The sequence below is a fragment of the Salmo trutta genome, chromosome 31, assembly GCF_901001165.1.
Source record: "Salmo trutta chromosome 31, fSalTru1.1, whole genome shotgun sequence".
NCBI lineage: Eukaryota > Metazoa > Chordata > Actinopteri > Salmoniformes > Salmonidae > Salmo > Salmo trutta.
In genome coordinates, this window is record NC_042987.1 from 21,251,206 (window position 1) to 21,272,320 (window position 21,115).

At 41.7% G+C, this 21,115-nt stretch overlaps 2 protein-coding genes and 1 long non-coding RNA gene across 9 annotated transcripts in view; 2 read left to right on the forward strand and 1 right to left on the reverse strand.

Annotated features, from left to right (window-relative positions):
* LOC115169741 (melanocortin receptor 4-like) overlaps window positions 1-2,316 on the reverse strand; it is a 50,999-nt gene extending 48,683 nt beyond the window's left edge. For 4 of the 7 annotated variants that reach the window (XR_003870913.1, XR_003870917.1, XR_003870914.1 and 1 more), the window contains exons 1-2: window positions 2,182-2,298; window positions 142-249 (exon numbers count right to left, since the gene is read on the reverse strand). The gene's annotated coding sequence lies outside the window, so the exon portion shown is untranslated. Of the gene's footprint in view, window positions 1-141; window positions 250-2,181 lie in introns of all 7 variants that reach the window. The other 3 variants (XR_003870916.1, XR_003870918.1, XR_003870915.1) reach the window with 3 other exon arrangements.
* LOC115169743 (uncharacterized) lies at window positions 204-2,281 on the forward strand. The gene is made up of 3 exons (XR_003870919.1): window positions 204-484; window positions 1,942-1,983; window positions 2,199-2,281. It is a non-coding gene; the product is annotated as an uncharacterized LOC115169743 (long non-coding RNA).
* Window positions 2,317-9,299: 6,983 nt separating the features above from the next.
* LOC115169744 (E3 ubiquitin-protein ligase RNF31) overlaps window positions 9,300-21,115 on the forward strand; it is a 38,464-nt gene continuing 26,648 nt past the window's right edge. The window contains exon 1 of the mRNA XM_029725659.1: window positions 9,300-9,442. The gene's annotated coding sequence lies outside the window, so the exon portion shown is untranslated. The remainder of the gene's footprint in view (window positions 9,443-21,115) is intronic.

Consider the following 21,115-nt stretch of genomic DNA (forward strand, 5'->3'; position numbering starts at 1 on the left):
GAGGCGAGCGAACAAAACAGGCAACTTTTGAAGGTAGACAGCCTACTGAACAAGGTTGGGCATTGCACATGCAAACTGAAACTACACCGCAAACCCACATATCAGTCAGCAACTAAAGAACCGACATGCAGATCATCTTACCGTACTTTGTGATGCCAGTCCTACAGAACATCTGTTCCTTGTTTTATTGCAGTGATTCTTGTAGTAGCCTGCTTGTTTTGAGCAAGTTAAACACACACCCTCGATCTCCTGTACAGTCAAAACAATGAGAGGATTCTATTATCTGGCCCGGGTTACCCCAGTGGGAGGAGTTTGCTTAGTGGTGAAAAGTGATTGCATTAGTTTGGAACCGGGCTGCCTTCCCGGGGTGAGCCTCAGTGCTTTTGCCAGTTCACGTCAATGGGCAATAGACCTGAGCGCGGCTCAGGTTAATAGAACTCCCTCATTGTTCTGTCTGAAGTTAGCCGCGCCTACCTACCACATGGTGAGTAAACTACTTCACAACCTTATTTATCAGGATGAGTATTGGATACTTTTTAGATTACAATTTTTATGTAAATATTTAAATTCCTCACTTGGGACTACTAGACAAGGAATCTACTGTGCCTTTTGCAACCGATAGTGAATAAATCTTGCTTCTGTGAAGTGTTGTGTCTATAGAATTCAGCTGTCATCAGTAGGAGTCAAAAATACCTCACTGATCAGAATCCCCATTTCCATCAACATTTAAAATGTTTCATTTCAAATGCCTCCACCACACCACATTCTGCCAAGTAGCTTCCTTCTCCAAAGATGAAAAAAAAGACTAACTCCCTCATCCTAAACTGAATGTACCGTGGAAATCTAAGACTACCCACTGGGCACACACTGGTTGAATCAACGTTGTTTCTGAACCAATGTGGAAAAGACGTTACATTAACATCTGTGCCGCGTGGGTAGCTAGGTTTGTTATCCTATTGGTGACAAATTTAATGCGAATATTCTCAAATCCACATGAAAACAAAATGCATATTTTCCCACCAGAGATGTTTCCGTCAAATTGACTTGTTGCAGATAAAAGTATTTGCATGATGACGTAGTGCACATAACAAATACTTTTGCGGTTAAATTCCCATGTACTGAATAAAAAATACAAGTTAAATGGGTTTCCATCGCATGTTCAACTCTACTGATGGTTTTGTCACAAAAAAATGTGTTATGAGCCAGTCTCTGGTCTTGGCACATGCGCTCTAGCCAACATCTCGCAGATAAATCGAGATTATTATGGACAAAATAGCGAGATCATTTGTATTTGTCAAACCGCAGCCAAGCATCGATATTTGTCGTCAGAATAACACCCTCGATATTTATTGGAAAGGAGCATCAAGCTCATCACGTGCACTTTCACCACCCTGTGAAGCTCATCATAATTTATTTCATCTGTAGCCTAATAAACTGCATGCTTTCTTGAGTCATAGTGGGAGGACCAGCCAACATCCCACTGGGCACACACTGGTTAAATCAGCGTTGTTTCCACGTCATTTCAATGACGTTACACTGAACCAATGTGAAATAAATGTTGAATTGACACCCAGTGGAATATCATCACGTGACTCGAAGTTTACTTCTATAAGATGGTTATTATATCAATATTTGTGCATAAAAGTGTTTCCACCTGCATTTCTCGCATAATGAATTCAACCGACACAGAAAGATCCCACCTTGTCTAGGTATTTTGTTTTGTCGACATTTAGAAAGTTTACAGACACATTACCTGTTTCTCTCAGATCTGTCATTATATTTTTTTATCCGTCATGTACTTTACTCACATAAAAAGGTTGGATCTTCAAAGGTAATTTTGTAATAGGCTGCATTTTACGCAGCCATAGTTGTCAAATGCTAAAAGCGTATTCCAGATTAGGATTGGGATTTATAGAGTTTTCTGATTTGTTGTCTATCTAGATCTACATCTGAGCCGGAGTCCTTCCTGATCTACATCCACATGTGTGCAGTTTGCTTTCCCTTCTTCAGTCTCTGGAGATTTGCTTTCCTTCCTCCACTCTCTGGAGAAAAATATTTGTGATGTAAAACCCCCAAATATCAATTAGTAGAACTCATTACAATATAATACATGATATCGCTGTTATATTTTCAACAGATATCAACACTACAGTTCTGTAAATGTATAGACAAAATACTCACCAAATATTCTCTTTCAGCTACATGAGACTGTGTCTACGCATTGAAAACTGCATAGGACTACACATCCATCCCAGAACGAAAGCAATGTTGAGAAGAACGGCTCTCGCTTGGGGCTACCAAGGAGAATGATCCTGAGATCAGATGAACCAAGACTCCTGAAGTGCCACCACCAACAATGGCTGAGCTGCTACAACTTTGAGGAGAAGTCGCCACGCAACACAAGATGCAGTTAGCACACCTGAGCTTTCCCTATTGTCAGATTTCCCGGGAAGTGTGAAAACCTACAGAGTACTCAGAAATGTTGTTGAAAGTGGTGGGCCTACAACTAAACATATAAATCATATGTAAATAAGGGAAGTTTGTGTGGGCAACAAACTTGTGTGAGAAACAATATTTGTGCATTCTTTATCAAGCATATAGGCATCATTATTTTACTTTTGGAATGGTTTTGGAATTATTTACTAAACTGTTATCTTTTTCTGGATATGTATACTATTGACAATTTTCACTACAAATTAGCAGACCTACAGTTGGGTATATATCCAGAAAAATGGATGGACTACTCTGGTGTAAATACAGTACAAAACAAGTCGGTCTGATTACACAGATAAGGTCAAATAAAGTTTTATTTGAGAGATAAACAAAAATACAAGGTAATTTCTGTAACTTTCTCCAAATAAAAAAAAGCACAGTAAGGCATGTGTCAAACTCATTCCATGGAGGGCTGAGTATATGTGGGTTTTCACTCCTCCCTTGTACTTGATTGATTAATTAAGGTCACCAATTAGTAGAGAGCTTCCCTCAACTGGTTGTCTTAAATGAAAGGAAAAACCCAACACCTGCAGACATTAAACCCTCCATGGAATGTGTTTGACACCCCTGGTGTAAGGTACTGAAATGATATCACCCAGACTGGGGGGAAATAATAATCACAAAAAAAAACTATTTACAAAGATGTCCCTAAATGAAATATTTTTCATAATTGAGATCCAAATGAAGAATAAAGTACAGTGTAGTGGTGGAAAGTTCAACTGTTATGTAAACATACTTGGTAATAAATATACGGAATAGTGCAGCGGTGAAATGGCAGCAGATTTGTGTCGTAAGGTGTAGGAGTCCCCCTGCAATTCAGGCAGGTGCACCAGCGAGGTTGTCCATGCTCTGGGATGTCTGGAGACCCTGAGATACCTCCGGTATTCAAAAATCACTCAAGGTAGACTGGAAGCGACCAGCTCAAGCACCTCTCCCCTTTCTTCCAAGGACAGTCCTTGTAATTTAGCCTGTAATGATAAAAAAAAGCAACATAAAATTACAGAATGCAACCAAATGCTATGTGATGTGATTTGAATGTTGTGAAACTGGTAAACAGTACCACAGGTGAAAGATTTTTACTAACCTTCATCTCGGTCAGCCTCTCCTTGCAGTCGGTCTTCCTGTCCAATCATTTCTGCAACCCAGCCTGTGCCCCTGGATGGTCAGTGGCTCTTCTAAACTGTAATCCTACAGAACAAAACGTACACAACCCAAGTTGATAATCACCTGAAAAGAAAAGTGGACACTGGCTCTGTGAATCCCTGGATGGAGCTTTAATTTGACAGCAAAATATTACATGAAGCCAAACATTACTACAATATAGCTTAATTCATGAAGTTGAAACTTTTTAGAGCTGAAAGACGATGGCCAGAGCTTACCCATGATGTTGCACAATGATTTAAGTCAATAAATCATTGTTTTAGTCAAAGTGTACAAAACATTAGGAACGCCTGATCCTTCCATGACAGACTGACCAGGTGAATCCAGTTGAAAGCTATGATCCCTTATTGATGTCACCTATTAAATCCACTTCAATCAGTGTAGATGGGGAGGAGACAGGTTAAAGAAGGATTTTTAAGCCTCAAAATATTTGGGACATGGATTGTGTATGTGTGCCATTCAGAGGGTAAATGGGCAAGACAAAGTATTTAAGTGCCTTGGAACAGGGTATGGTAGTTGGTGCCAGGCACACTGGTTTGAGTGCATCAAGTACTGACACGCTGCTGGGTTTTTCACACACAACAGTTTCCCGTGTGTATCAAGAATAGTCCACCACCCACAGTCCACCAACTTACATTTACATTTCAGTCATTTTCCCATACTGGTCCCCCGTGGGAATCGAACCCACAACCCTAGCGTTGCAAACACCATGCTCTGCCAACTGAGCCACACAGGACCTTGACACAACTGTGGTAAGCATTGGAGTCAACATGGGTCAGCACCCCTATGGAACGCTTTCGACACCTTGTAGAGTCTATGCCCCAACGTATTGATGCTGTTCTGAGGGCAAAAGGGGATGCAACTCAATATTAGGATGGTGTTTCTAATGTTTTGTAAACTCAGTGTGTTTGGGCTTGAAGAGCCAAATCCGAATGGCCCACTCTGTGCAAATCTGTGTGAATGTGTTGTCTTTTTCTATGATATGTCGTACAAATTCTTTTTAGTTTACATTTCATTTCAGGGTTTTATTTCATTGTTAACACCCACCATCATGGCATTGTTTATTAATCAGAAACAGCTGCAAAGTTCTTCCTCTTCGCAACGGAGATGAGCCAAACAACCTTGTGTCCACTTGGCTGCCTGAGTCATGGAGCAAATTGACATAGGGGAGAAAATCTTAGGGTTTTGCACCTCCACTTTTTTTACCAGAAAGTTATAATCCATTGGATAAAATAAATATATATATTATATATATATATATTTTTTTATATCTGACCATTTTATAAATGGGATAATTGCTTGATATGAAAGTATTTTGCAAACCCACTCCCCTCGTCGCCCCAAAATGAATGTTTTTGACCACTATAGTTTTGCTTCACTACACACTCCACTGCTTTAGCTAAAAAGCACAACTGTCTATCCAGATAACGAAGAGGCACCTGCAAAAGAAAATGCAAGGAAATTATAGTTAGTTACATGTCATTTATGGAGTGCATGATCATGACCTTACAACCCACAACTGCTGCCATTTCACTGCTGCACTATTCAATTTATGTATTACCATGTACTGTATGTTTACATAAAAGTTTAACACATTCCACGACTACACTGTACTTTATTCTTCATTTGGATCCCAATTATAAAAATATTCCAGTTGGTAGTACTGTATCTAAGAGTAGTTTATTTAAAATGTTTTCCTCAGTATGGATGATATCAGTTCAGTACTTTATCAGAATATTTCCCTTACTTTTGTTATTCGGAGGAGGTTACAGAGACTACCTTGTATTCTTGTTTTTCTCCCTAATAAAACTTTATCTGACCTGATCTGTGTAATCGGACCGAGTTGTTTTGTACTGTTTAGTAAATAATTATTAAACCATTCCAAAAGTAAAATAATGATGCCGATATGCTTGATAAAGAATGCACAAATATTGTTTCTCACACAAGTTTGTTGCCCACACAAACTTCCCTTATTTACAAATGATTTATATGTTTGGTTGTAGGCCCACCTCTTTCAACAACATTTCTGAGTACTCTGTAGGTATTTAGACTTCCCGGGAAGTCTGACAACAGAGAAATCGCAGGTACTTCCCCGCTCAAAGGTGTGCTAATTGCATCCTGTGTTGCGTGGCGACTTCTCATCAAAGTTGTAGCAGCTCAGCCAATGTTGGTGGTGGCACTTCAGGGAGTCTTGGGTCATCTGATCTTAAGATCATTCTCCTTGGTAGCCCCAGTTGAGAGCCCATTCTTCTCAACATTGCTCTTTAACGATCAAGGATATACGCTACGTGACCAAAAGTATGTGGACACTTGCTCGTCGAACCTGTCATTCCAAAATCATGGGCATTAATATGGAGTTGGTCCCCCCTTTGCTGCTATTACAGCCTCCACTCTTCTGGGAAGGCTTTCCACTAGATGTTGGAACATTGCTGCGGGGACTTGCTTCCATTCAGCCATAAGAGTATTAGTGAGGTCAGTCACCGATGTTGGGCGATTAGGCATGGCACGCAGTCAGCATTCCAATTCATCCCAAAAGTGTTTGATGGGGTTGAGGTCACGGCTCTGTGCAGGCCAGTCAAGTTCTTCTACACCGATCTCGACAAACCATTTCTGTATGGACCTCACTTTGTGCACAGGGGCATTGTCATGCTGAAACAGGAAAGGGCCTTCCCCAAACTGTTGCCACAAAGTTGGAAGCACAGAATCGTCTAGAATGTCATTGTATGCTGCAGCGTAAAGATTTCCCTTCACTGGAACTATGGAGCCTAGCCCAAAAAATAAAAAACAGCCCAAGACCATTATTCCTCCTCCACCAAACTTTACATTTAGGACTATGCATTCGGGCAGGTAGTGTTCTCCTGGTATCCGCCAAACTCAGATTCGTCCATCGCACTGCCAGATGGTGAAACGTGATTCATCACTCCACACAATGCGTTTCCAATGCTCAGGAGTCCAATGGCGGCGAGTTTTACACCACTCCAGCCGACGCTGACGTTGCTTCCAGAGGCAGTTTGGAACTCGGTGTGTTGCAACCGAGGACAGATGATTTTTACTCACTACGCGCTTCAGCACTCGGCGGTCCTGTTCTGGGAGCTTTTTTGACTTACCACTTCGCGGCTGAGCCGTTTGTTGCTCATAGACATTTCCACTTCACAATAACAGCACTTACAGTTGACCGGGGCAGCTCAAGCAGAGAAGAAATTTGACAAACTGACTTGTTGGAAAGGTGGCAACCTATGACGGTGCCACATTGAAAGTCACTGAGCTCTTCAGTAAGGCCGTTCTACTGCCAATGTTTGTCTATGGAGGTTGCATGGCTGTGTGCTCAATGTTATTCACCTGTCAGCAATGGTGGTGGCTGAAATAGCCAAATCCACTCATTTGAAGGGGTCTCCACATACTTATGTATATATAGTGTAGGTGTAGGTCCTTTGCAGTTTTCAATGTGTAGATACAGTCTCCTGTATCTGAAAGATTGAATCATATTTAGTGAGTATTTTGTCTATAGAAATGTCATCTGTTGAAAATATAACAGTATTATATTGTAATGAGTTTTTGGTTTTACATCATACAAACCTTCTTCTCCAAACTGGAGGAGGGAAAGCAAATCTTCAAAGACTGAAGAAGGGAAAGCAAACTGCATACATGAGTATGTAGTTCTGGAAGGACTCCAGCTGAGATGAAGACCTAGATCAGGGATGGGCAACTCCCTTCCTTAGGGCCTGATAAGTGTAAGACTTTCCCCCAGCCCTATAGCTATAGCACCTGATTAAACAAATTGCATTCTAAACTGAAGACCATGATTAGTTGATTATTGGAGTCAGGTGTGTCAGCTGGGGCTGGGGTAAATGTATGTCACTAATCAAGCCCCCAAAGGACTGGATTCCTATCCTGACCTAGATAGACAACAGATCAAAAAACTCCATCAATCCAAATCCTGATCTGGAATTAGATTTTATCTGTCGCAGCGTTTACACAGCTAGCCTAATTCTGATATTTTTCACTAGTTGGTCTTTTGACCAATCAGATTAGCTCTGAAAAATATCTGATGTGAAAAGATGGTGTAATTGGTCAAAAGGCCAATTAGTGGAATAAATATCAGAATAGGGCTGCCTGTGTAAACGCAGCCTATGACAGAATTGCCTTTGATGACCATCAGTCTTGGGTTTCCAGGGTAAATATTCAGTTTAGGATGAAGGGAGTTCGTCTTTTTTTCATCATTGCAGAAGGAAGCTATTAGGCAGAATGAAGAATGAATGTTTCCAGTCATTCAATATAATGTCATGTTAGTCTTTTATTTTTTTATCAACATTTTAATTTGTCATGTTACAGTCTTATACTCAATACATTTGTAGCCTAGCTTTTGGGCTAAACAAAACAGAAATATCACATTTACATAACTATTCAGACCCTTTACTCAGTACTTTGTTGAAGCAACTTTGGCAACGATTACAGCCTCGAGTCTTCTTGGGTATGACGCTACAAGCTTGGCACACCTGTATTTGGGGAGTTTCTCCCATTCTTCTCTGCAGATCCTCTCAAGCTCTGTCAAGTTGGATGGGGAGGAGTTGTACAGCTATTTTCAGATCTCTCCAGAGATGTTCGATCGGGTTCAAGTCCGGTCTTGGCTGTGTGCTTAGAGTCGTTGTCCTGTTTGAAGGTGAACCTTCGCCCCAGTCTGAGGTCCTGAGATCTCTGGAGCAGGTTTTCATCAAGGATCTCTCTGTACTTTACTCCGTTCATCTTTCCCTTGATCCTGACTAATCTCCCAGTCCCTGCCTCTGAAAGGCTTCCCTACAGCATGATGCTGCCATCACCATGCTTCACCATAGGGATGGTGCCAGGTTTCGTCCAGACTTGACGCTTGGCATTCTGGCCAAAGAGTTCAATCTTGGTTTCATCAGACCAGAGAATCTTGTTTCTCATGGTCTGAGAGTCCTTTAGGCGCCTTTTGGCAAACTCCAAGCGGGCTGTCATGTGCCTTTTACTGAGGACACTCTACCATAAAGGCCTGATTGGTGGAGTTCTGAAGAGATGGTTGTCCTTCTGGAAGGTTCTCCCATCTCCATAGAGGAACTCTGTCAGAGTGACCATCAGGACCATCAGGTTCAATTCCTTCGACCTCATGGCTTGGTTTTTGCTCTGACATGTACTGTCAACTGTGGGACCTTCTATACTGTAGACAGATGTGGGCCTTTCCAAATCATGTCCAATCAATTGAATTTACCACAGGTGGACTCCAATCAAGTTGTAGAAACATCTGAAGTATGATGAAATGGAAACAGGATTAACCTGAGCTCAATTTCGAGTCTCATAGCAAAGGGTCTGAATACTTATGTAAATAAGCTATTTATGTTTTAAATTCTTTATACATTTGCAAAAATGTGCATTATGGGGTATTGTGTGTAGACTGATGAGGATTTTTTATTTATTTTATAAATTTTATAATAAGGCTGTAATGTAGCAAAATATGGAAAAAGTCAAGGGTTCTGAATACTTTCCGAATGCCCTGTAGATGCCTAGCATTATAGGATGTCTACTTTGTTATTAGGTAAAACATTATTGTTCTTGGCCAGCTAGGGGAAACAATGATGGAACAGACAACATGAGCCACACCCACTTAAGTCTGTGCTTACCGCTCTTAGTCCGGTTTCCCAAAAGCATCTTCAAAGCTAAGTTCATCGTTAGAACCTTCACAAGAGCCGTTTTCCCAAACCGTCTTTATTAGTGCCAAAATCATCATAATTGAATATTAATATTCTAAAAAGCAAGGATATGGGAGAGTGGGGTAAGCTGAGCCATTTTTTACATTCAGAATCACTACCTCAAGTGAAATCTAGTATTATTTCTAATAAAGATATCTACATATATTTCAGAATGCTGTGTATTCCTGGAAATAATCAGAATTCATGTAAATGTAAAAATGGTGGTGTGCTGGCAGGTCAAAGTTGAATTCATGGAATGTGGCTGTGGTATATCTTAAATGTATGCCTACATTCAGCCTACATTCAGCCTATGCCTACATTGATGGCCAGTTGTCTGGAACGGGGATGTTGTTTCAATGTGCTTATTCGTAGGCAAGTTCTCTCCATTTGAGGTAACAAAGCCAATGAAAGTGGTCTGTGAGATTCTTAATATGTTTAGCATGTTTAGCTCCCGAGTGGCGCAGCGGTCTAAGGCACTGCATCTCAGTGCTAGAAGTGTCACAACAGACCCTGGTTCCATTCCAGGCTGTATTACAACCGGCTGTGATTGAGAGTCCCATAGGGCGGTGCACTATTGGCCCAGCATTGTCCAGGTTAGGGTTTGGCTGGGGTAGGCCGCCATTGTAAATAAGAATTTATTCTTAAGTGACTTGCCTGGTTAAATAAAGGCTAAACCAAAAAAAACTAGCTCTGACTGTCATCAGATAAGACCTTGTGTGTCTCTGCTACTCTAGCATAGCATCTGTTTTGTACATATTCATTTTCTTATTTGTTAATGTACAGTACCTCTTCACTGTCATTCAGTCTATTTTTTTAATCTCTTGCTGCTCCTCGAATGAACTTTTTCCTTTCTCTCATTTTCTTGGCTGCTCTCTCAAGAACATCAAGGGGGGCTAGACCCCTGCTTGTTTTACGTCTGTTTACACGGGGCATGGTGATGTCTGCTCTGTAACAATAAAAAATGCACTATCTTGAGTTCATATGCATGACACACTGCATAAAACGGACAAAATATAATCATCAGTGTATGGGGTATGGTAGCCAAAGGCTCAACTACCCATGGCTATTGGCTCTCCACTACATAAAAAAGAAGTAAACCGAGATAACCTAATTATATGATAGCTAAATTAGGCTGCATATTGACATCACTTCCATGTATGTGCAATCGATAGATCTACTGTATTAAGCCATTAGGTTACACCTGAGCCGCTTCAATATTTGTATTTCATGGATAATTTTTTTTTAAATATGACTTTGAATACATTTAAGAGCTACAGCGAGCTCTTTAGCCAATATATTCTGGAATCAATCATACAGCTCCTGTAACGACATAGTTAAGTTTCACATCTTCGTGTGACATCTTCTTTTATTTTTCGAGATGCATTGTTAAACACTCATATGCCTAAATTCCATTGCTATTGGGAAACCAGTTCCTGATTCTACTCCAATACTTGACAAAGGTGGGTCTGGAAACACAGACTTGCCAGGTGTTGATGTTGATTTTTTCCTTTTATGAATGAAAAATAACATTTCAAGTTCAAATATATTTTCTTGAGCTTTGACATCAAGTAATGAAGCCCAGTTCAGATACAACAGCTGACATGAGATGAGACGAGATCAAACTAGCTAGTTTTAGAATGTTGTGTTGTACAACATCCATAAATCAATACATACCATACAAAACCTAACATATCAGACTAATTGGAGTGTCCCGGATTTAGTTTCTATGTTACAACAACAACAGCTGACTAAAGACGGGGAAATTCAGATCAAGAAGACGAGACGATATTTGCAGTTTCTACTGTGTAACTCTTTACAATGAGGTGATCAAACTTTGAAACAAAGTTGACAGTTGTTGCAGCAAGGTGCTGTAGCAAACGAGTGTCATGACATATATGCACCAGAAACAAGGTACCATTTGTGACCTGTCAGATAAATATTGAGATGCATCTAGCTGCAGCCCCACAGCAGCCTGTGACTAAACCTAGCCTGTCACTAAAACCAATACTATCGCCATCTACTGGCCGCGGTTAATCCTTATCACATACATGTGAACTTTCATTTCCTAGATTATTTTCTTCCTTTCGTAATTTATTTTCCATCTTGCTTTCTTTTCCTCTCTACTGGCCGTATTTAATCCCTACCACATACAGGTAACTGTGTGTGTGTGTGTGTGTGTGTGTGTGTGTGTGTGTGTGTGTGTGTGTGTGTGTGTGTGTCAGTCACCAGATCTCAACCCAATTGAACATTTATGGGAGATTCTGGAGCGGCACTCCACCACCATCAACAAAACACCAAATTATGGAATTTCTTGTGGAAGTATGGTGTCGCATCCCTCCAATAGAGTTCCAGACAGTTGTAGAATCTATGCCAAGGTTCTGGCTGAAGCTTGTTCTGGCGGCTCGTGGTGGCCCAACACCATATTAAGACATGTTATGTTGGTGTTTCCTTTATTTTGGCAGTTACCTTTACATGTGAACTCCTACTTTTTTTTTACTAGATTCCTTTCCTTGCTCCCTTTCCTTTACTCTTTTCCTACATTCCTCCGCTCTCTTTCCTTTCCGGACTTCCTTTCCTCACTTAATTTCCTCTCTACTGGTGGTTAATCCCTACCATATACATGTGAACTCCTCCTTTTCTTTCATATATTCCTTTCCTCACTACCTTTTTTGCCTGCTTTCATAGCTTCCTTTCCTCTTTTCCTAGCTTCCTTTCCTCCTCTCCTATCTATCTTTCTTTTCCTAGCTCATTTACTCCTATTCTAGCTTCTAGTTATTTTCTTTACTCCTTTCTTTCCTAGATTCCTTTCCTCGTTCCCTTTTTTTCTTCCTTCCTAGTTTCCTCATCTCCCTTTCCTTATCCCAATTATTTTCCTAGCTCCCTTTCCGCTCTACTGCCTGAGATAATCCTGGGAAAGGAGGAAAGGAAGCTACTGTAGGAAAGGCGGACAAGAAAGGGAGCTAGGGAAGGAGGAAATTCATCTAGGAAAGAAAAGGAAGAAATTAAAGGAAGCAGGAAGGGGAGCTAGGTAAGAAAGGAAAGGAAGCTAGGAAAGTAGAAAAGGAAGGTAGGGAAGGAGGGGAGGAAAAGGAAGCTAGGAAAAGTGGAAAGGAAGCTATGAAAGGAAAGCAAGTTAAGAAAGGAAAAAAGAAAAGGAGCTAGGAAACATGAAAAGGAGCTAGGAAAGGAAAGGGAGATAAGGAGAGAGGCGAGGACAGGGACGTAGGGAAGGATAGGAGGAAATTAAACTAGGAAAGGAGGAAAGCAAAGGGAGCAAGGAAAGGAATCTAGGAAAGCGGACCTAGGAAAAGGGACCTAGGGAAAGGAGATAAGGAACTAGGAAAGGTAAGGAGATAGAGAAGGAGGAGAGGAAATATAAGTAGGGAAGGAAAGGAATCTAGGAAACAAAGCTAGGAAAGGAGGGAAGGAAATGGAGGTAGAGAAGGAAAATCAGTTAGGAAATGAGGAAATTAATTTAGGAAATTAGGAAAGGGAAGGGAGCAAGGAAAGAGCAAGGAAAGGAAGAAGGAGAAGTTCACATGTATGTGGTAGGGATTAACCACGGCTAGTATGTAGTAGTTTTATTGACAAGCTGGTCTTAGTCACAGGCTGCTGAGGGACTGCAGCTGGATACTATTGTTAATATCAGCAAGCTACGCTAGCTATGTGCAGCAAAATAGCTAGCTAGCTCTCTGCTTGACTAACTAGCTAGCTGCTTGGCTGAACAAAGAACAGTAGCGCACTGTTCAAGTATTAAGTTTTAATGTGCGATAACATTCTGTGTATCAAATTGAAGGACTCATTACATGTTAGTATAACTTAAAGCATAATGTAACATTTTTATCCACATTTTTCTGTCATTAAAAGGGGTATGATGTGTATTTGCTGTAACATTGAATGTACAGTGTGTCTTACCCAAAGCATGTTTTTAACCTACAGGCCACGTATTTCATTCTAGGGACAGTTTAACTGTTTTCTGTACAATAGGAACATATTGTAGAAATCTCAGGTTTGTGTCAATAGACAGAGATGTGCTGAATTCTCAGAATCAACGGGGTGGTCGTGACACCCTGTCCGGCCTATCAGAGCCCGCCCTCTGTGAATATCCCTATAAATTACAGGACTTGCTAACAGACAGTGGATCAAGTTTCTTTGCGGCGAGGCCACTCAAAGTTGAACAGAATGATCCAATCTCCTTGGAAGTCAAACTCCTACTCAGACAGAAGAAATCATTCCAGAGTGGATCCTGCAGAACGCACTGTTTGCATTCGAGACTAACTGACGGAGTTCACAATCCATCCCGGCTGGAATCAGAGGAAGAATTTGCTGCACGGAAGAGCTCTCATAGACTTTACTTTCTTGAACTGAGTGAGTGAGTGAGTGAGTGAGTGAGTGAGTGAGTGAGCGAGTGAGCGAGACAGACAGACACTTGGACAATGCTCTTTTTCCTGGCTCCATCCCAGCTTTATTCCATCCTAATGGAATCTAACTGGGCAGGCAACACTGATATACAAATAATATTACCCTTACATTCTTAATTTCCTCTGGAAGGGGTGCTGTGTGTGTAAAATACTGGAAGTCCTTGAGAATTGTAAGGTCTAATTTACAAATCATTCATTAATACTGTCTCGCTACTGTCCACATCGGATGCTAATTGGTTGGTGAGCTCTATAATTTCACGGTTGTGAAAGCCTATGCATCCTTCTCACATTTTCTCTTTCAATGAATAAGAGCACAACATTCTCAAACGCCCTCAGAATGTGGTGGTGTATTTGTCTGAGTTGAGTACGGAAGTTCATATATATTGACCCGTGGAGCCTCTTGCCTGAATACCTGTGTTATATCCCTTTGTACCCTGCTTTATATTGTATCTTTTAACTACCTCATTTTGTAACTTATTTAGTCTAGTAAATTAAAACCTTGAATTCATTATTTGTGGCACTGAAGTCATTTGTGAGCGACTCTTTGCTATGAGACTCGAAATTGAGCTCAGGTGCATCCTGTTCCCATTTATCATCCTTGAGATGTTTCTTGATTGTAGTCCACCTGTCGTAAATTCAATTGATTAGACATTATTTTGAAAGGCCCACACCTGTCTATATGAGGTCCCACAGTTGACATTGCATGTCAGAGCAAAAACCAAGCCATGAGGTGAAAGGAATTGTCTGTAGAGCTCCCGAGACAGGATTGTATCGAGGCACAGATATGGGGAAGGGCACCCAAAAAATTCTGCAGCATTGAAGGTCCTCAAGAACACAGTAGCCTCCATCATTCTTAAATGGAAGAAGTTCGGAACCACCAAGACTCTTCCTAGAGCTGGCCGCCTGGCCAAACTGAGCAATCAGGGGAGAAGCGCCTTGGTCATGGAGGTGACCAAGAACCCGATGATCACTCTGACAGAGCTCCAGAGGTTCCTCTGTGGAGATGGGAGAATCTTCCAGAAGGACAACCATCTCTCCAGCACTCCACCCATCACACCTTTATGCTAGAGTGGCCAGACGGAAGCCGTTCCTCAGTAAAAGGCACATGACAGCTCGCTTGGAGTTAGCCAAAAGGCACCTAAAGGACTCTCAGACCATCAGAAACAAGATTCTCTGGTCTGATGAAACCAAGATTGAACTCTTTGGCCTGAATGCCAAGCAGCACGTCTGGAGGAAACCTGTCACCATCCCTACGGTGAAGCATGGGGGTGGCAGCATCATTCTGTGGGATGTTTTTCAGCGGCAGGGACTGAGAGACTAGCCAGGATCAAGGGAAAGATGAACGGAGCAAAGTACAGAGAGATCCTTTAAACAACAGCCTTCTGTGTTCTCTTTTGTACTCTCTCTGCATTTGGCAATCATCTCTCTGCTGCCACCGGGCACTGCTCTGATTTCAAACCTCGGTCAGCCTCTTCCGTGACAATGACATAATTTCTTCCCTACCACTGTCATCAGAAGACTCTACAATGTCTGGTTCAATTAAAATGATTTTACCTAAATCAGGGATTTCCTCATTGTCTGATTCATTTTCAGAATCAGAGTCAGCATGGTAGATATTTGTCAATAGCACTATTAACTTCAGGACAGCAATGTTGAGAGCAGTAGAAAAACCTTTTCAGTTCTTCAAGATGTCTTTCAAAAAAATTATCCACACATACTGAACAGCTAATTTTATAGACAGAAGCAGGCTACATGGCAGACCAATCCGAACTCATCTCTCAGACACCTAGAGGTGTAATTGATAGACCAGATAGCCAGGCCAGGTAGCCAGCCCAAAGCTATGTGAAGCGCTGACTGAGTCAGAGGTGTGATTCATCTTAGGACAGGGGAGGCTGCACAACAATGTAATATATTCAACAGCTGGGGATTAATGATTAGGCTACAAGTGCACTTCCGGTAAAGCTGATTGCTTGAAACATTGTGGGAGTTAGGATACAGTTCCTAAATGTTATTGCTACATTTAAATCACCTCTGTGAATGCTTTTCAAAAGACCTCGATCAAGACTCACATTTCTGACAATGATAAAACCATCAATTGAATTTATTAAATTGGCACATGCTGCAAGGACAACCTCTATGTGCTGTGAGGTGTGGTGCAGCAGGGCAGGGCAGGGCTAGTCATACATCTCTCCACATGTCAGACCAAGAACATCCTCCAGATATGAGCCAGAGTCAAACAGCTGCTTGTTCCTATGGATCGGACTACCTCCCAGCACCTCAGACTATACTTCTCTGCCCAGTGTCTGCCTAGCACTCAAAGCTGGAGCGCTTGAAGTAAGCAGCTCCTCATTAGTCCCAGAAACACTCTGGATGGAATAATGAAGAAAGAAGTGTTCTGAAGAGTACTGACTGAAGAGACCCTACAAAAACAATGAATGCCACGCACCAGCATCACCATGGACAGTTTCACCTACGGAACCACAGCTCTGGAGGTCTGTTTCTCAGCCATCAGCAGCCTCATGCTGCTTTCCGCATCAGTTGTAGACCCACTTAGAAACTAAAAGAATACAAACATAAAGTAAATGCCAGTAGAATAGAATAAATATTTTATCAGTTGTGATGTGTGTGTAGCATGAATGTATATGTGTGCTAAGGTGTGGAGAATCAGAGCAGGTGGTCAGTCCAGTTCAAGTGTTCAGCAGTCTGATGGCTTGTAGATAGAAACTGTCTCTGAGCCAGTTGGTATCAGACCTCATGCTCCAATACCGTCTGCCCGATGATAAGGGAGAGAACAGCTGGGGTGTGTGGGGTCCTTGATGATTCTGCGTGATTCCTCAGGCACCGTTTCGAGTAGTTGTCCTAGATGGGTGGGAGCACGATCCTAGTGATGCACTGGGTCATCTTCACCACCCACTTAAGGGCATGGGGGCCGTGGACGGAGCAATTCCTGTACCAGGCGATGATGCAACCGGTCAAGGCACTCTCTATGGTGCAGTGGTAGTATTTAGACCCAGGGCTGCATGCTGAATTTTTTCAGCTGCCTTAGGAAGTAAAGATGCTGTTGGTCCATGACATCGTATTCTAGATTGGGATTGATGAGTTTATTGATTTGTTATCTAGGTCAGGGATGGGCAGCGCCAGTCCTCGGGGGCTTGATTGGTGACACTGTGTCTGGGAAACTTTTGCCTCAGCCCCAACTGACACACCTGACTCCAATAATCAACTCAAGTTCAAGTTATATATTTTTTTATCAGTCATATGTATGGGATACGCATGGTATATAACTTCCAGAGAAATGCTTACAATCATACCCTGGATCTAGTTTTGTCCTGTGGAATAGATATTTTGGATCTAAATGTTTTTTCCTCATAATCATGCACTATCAGACTACCATCTTATTACATTAAAAATCGCCACAAATAATTTGCTCAGACCCCAACCAAGGATTATCAAAAGCCGTGCTATAAATTCCCAGACAACCCAAAGATTCCAAGATATCCTTCCAGACTCCCTCCACAAACGCAAAGACGTCAGAGTATAAAATCAGTTAACCACCTAACTGAGGATCTAAACTTAGCCTTGTGTAATACTGTACAGTCACACCGCTAAAACATTTGTCATAAGAAACTAGCTCCATGGTATACATAAAATGCCTGAGCCCTGAAGCAAACTTTCAGAAGAATGGAACTGAAATGTCTCTCCACCAAATTGGAAGTCTTCCGACTAGCTTGGAAAGGCGGTACCGTGCAATATCGAAAAGGCCTCACTGCTGCTCGATCAGCCTACTTTTCCAACCTGATTGAGGAGAATAAAAACAATCCAAAATGTATTTTTGATACCGTCGCAAAGCTAACTAAAAAGCAGCCTTCCCCAAGTAAGTATGGCCTTCACTTCAGCAGTGATGTATTTATGAACTTCTTTGACGAAAAGACAATGATCATTATAAAGCAAATTATGGGAGGGGGGAGAGGTTGGGGTTTCTTACTAATTAGTGACCTTAATTCATCAATCAAGTACAAGGGTGCCGCTTTTGACACCATCAATCACCACATTATATTGCAGAGATTGGAAACACTAATTGGTCTACATGGATAAGTTCTTGCCTGGTTTAAATCTTATGTGTCAGAAAAATATCAATTAGTCTCTGTGGATGGTTTGTCCTCTGACAAATCAATGGTAAGTTTGTGTTCCTCAAGGTTCCGTTTTAGGACCACTATTGTTTTCACTATATATGCTACCCGTTGGTGATGTCATTCAGAAACACAATGTCAACTGTCACTGCTATGCAGACAACACAGCTGTACATTTTGATGAAACATGGTGAAGCCCCAAAATTGCCTACCCTGGAAGCCTGTGTTTGACAAAATCAAATAACATTTTATTTGTCACATACACATGGTTAGCAGATGTTATTGCGAGTGTAGCGAAATGCTTGTGCTTCTAGTTCCGACAGTGTAGCAATATCAACAAGTAATCTAACAATTCCACAACAACTACCTAGTACACACAAATCTAAGTAAAGGGATGGATTAAGAATATGTACATATACATATATGGATGAACAATGACCGAGCAGCATAGGCAAGCTGCAATAGATAACATACAATAGGTATAAAATACAGTATATACATATGGGATGAGTAATGCAAGATATGTAAACATCATTATTAAAGTGGCATTAATAAAGCGACTTGTGATCCATTTGTTAGAGTGGCCAATGATTTCAAGTCTATGTAGGCAGCAGCCTCTCTGTGTTAGTGATGGCTGTTTAACAGTTTGATGGCCTTGAGATGGCCTTTTTTTCAGTCTCTCGGTCCCAGCTTGATGCACCTGTACTGACCTTGCCTTCTGGATGGTAACAGGGTGAACAGGCAGTGGCTCGGGTAGTTGTCCTTGATTATCTTTTTGGCCTTCCTGTGACATCGGGTGCTGTAGTTGTCCTGGAGGGCAGGTAGTTTGCCCCAGGTGATGCGTTGTGCAGACCGCGCCACCCTCTGGAGAGCTCTGTGGTTGTGGGCGGTGCAGTTGCCGTACCAGGCGGTGATACTGCCCGACAGGATGCTCTCAATTGTGCATCTGTAAAAGTTTGTCAGGTTTTAGGTGACAAGTAAAATGTCTTCAGCCTCCTGAGGTTGAAGAGGCGCTGTGTGAGTGGACCATTTCAGTTTGTCTGTGATGTGTACACCGATGAACTTAAAACTTTCCACCTTCTCCACTGCTGTCCCTTCGATGTGGATAGGGGGGTGCTCCCTCTGCTGTTTCCCGAAGTCCACAATCATCTCCTTTGTTTTGTTGACGTGAGAGGTTGTTTTCCTGACACCACACTCTGAGTGTCCTCACCTCCTTCCTATAGGCTGTCTCGTAGTTGTTGGTGATCAAGCCTACTACTCTTGTGTCATCTGCAAACTTGATGATCGAGTTGGAGGCGTGCATGGCCACGAAGTCATGGGTGAACAGGGAGTACAGGAGGGGGCTGAACACGAACCCTTGTGGGGCCCCAGTGTTGAGGATCAGCAAAGTGGAGATGTTGTTTCCTACCTTCACCACCTGAGGGCGACCCATCAGGAAGTCCAGGACCCAATCACAGCGGGGTTGAGACCCAGGGCCTCAAGCTTAATGATGAGCTTGGAGGGTACTGTGGTGTTGAATGCTGAGCTGTAGTCAATGAACAGCATTCTTACATACAGTTGAAGTAGGAAGTTTACATACGCCAAATACATTTAAACTCAGTTTTTCACAATTCCTGACATTTAATCCCAGTAAAAATTCCCTGTCTTTGGTCAGTTAGGATCACCACTTTATTTTAAGAATGTGAAATGTCAGAATAATAGTAGAGAGAATGATTTATTTCAGATTTGATTTCTTTCATCACATTCCCAGTGGGTCAGAAGTTTACATACACTCAATTAGTATTTGGTAGCATTGCCTTTAAATTGTTTAACTTGGGTCAAACGTTTTGGGTAGCCTTCCACAAGCTTCCCACAATAAGTTGGGTGAAGTTTGGCCCATTCCTCCTGACAGTGCTGGTGTAACTGAGTCAGGTTTGTAGGCTTCCTTGCTCGCACACACTTTTTCAGTTCTGCCCACAAATGTTCTATAGGATTGAGGTCAGGGCTTTGTGGTGGCCACTCCAATACCGTCACTTTGTTGTCCTTAAGCCATTTTGCAACAACTTTGGAAGGATGCTTGGGTCATTGTCCATTTGGAAGACCCATTTGCGACCAAGCTTTAACTTCCTGACTGATGTCTTGAGATTTTGCTTCAATATATCCATATCCACATCATTTTCCTGCCTCATGATGCCATCCATTTTGTGAAGTGCACCAGTCCCTCCTGCAGCAAAGCACCCCCACAACATGATGCTGCCACCCCCGTGCTACATGGTTGGGATGGTATTCTTCAGCTTGCAAGCATCCCCCTTTTTCCTCCAAACATAACGATGGTCATTATGGCCAAACAGTTCTATTTTTGTTTCATCAGACCAGAGGACAGTTCTCCAAAAAGTATGATCTTTGTCCCCATGTGCAGTTGTAAACTGTAGTCTGGCTTTTTTATGGCAGTTTTGGAGAGGTGGCTTCTTCCTTTGCTGAACGGCCTTTCAGGTTATGTCAATATACGACTTGTTTTACTGGATATAGATACTTTTGAACCTGTTTCCTCCAGCATCTTCACAAGGTCCTTCGCTGTTGTTCTGGGATTGATTTGCACTTTTCGCACCAAAGTACGTTCATCTCTAGGAGACAGAACGCGTCTACTTCCTGAGCGGTATGACAGCTGCGTGGTCCCATGGTGTTTATACTTGCGTACTATTGTTTGTAGAGATGAACATGGTACCTTCAGGCGTTTGGAAATTGCTCCCAAGGATGAACCAGACTTGTGGAGGTCTACAATTATTTTCTGAGGTCTTGGCTGATTTCTTTTGATTTTCCAATGATGTCAAGCAAAGAGGCACTGAGTTTGAAGGTAGGCCTTGAAATACATCCACAGGTACACCTGCAATTGACTCAAATGATGTAAATTAGTCTATCAGAAACTTCTAAAGCCAAGACATCATTTTCTGGAATTTTCCAAGCTGTTTAAAGGCACAGTCAACTTAGTGTATGTAAACTTCTGACACGCTGGAATTGTGATACAGTGAATTATAAGTGAAATAATCTGTCTGTTAACAATTGTTGGAAAAATTACTTGTGTCATGCACAAAGTAGATGTCTTAACCGACTTGCCAAAACTGTAGTTTGTTAACAAGAAATTTGTGGAGTGGTTGAAAACGAGTTTTAATGACTCCAACCTAAGTGTATGTAAACTTCCGACTTCAACTGTAGGTATTCCCCTTGT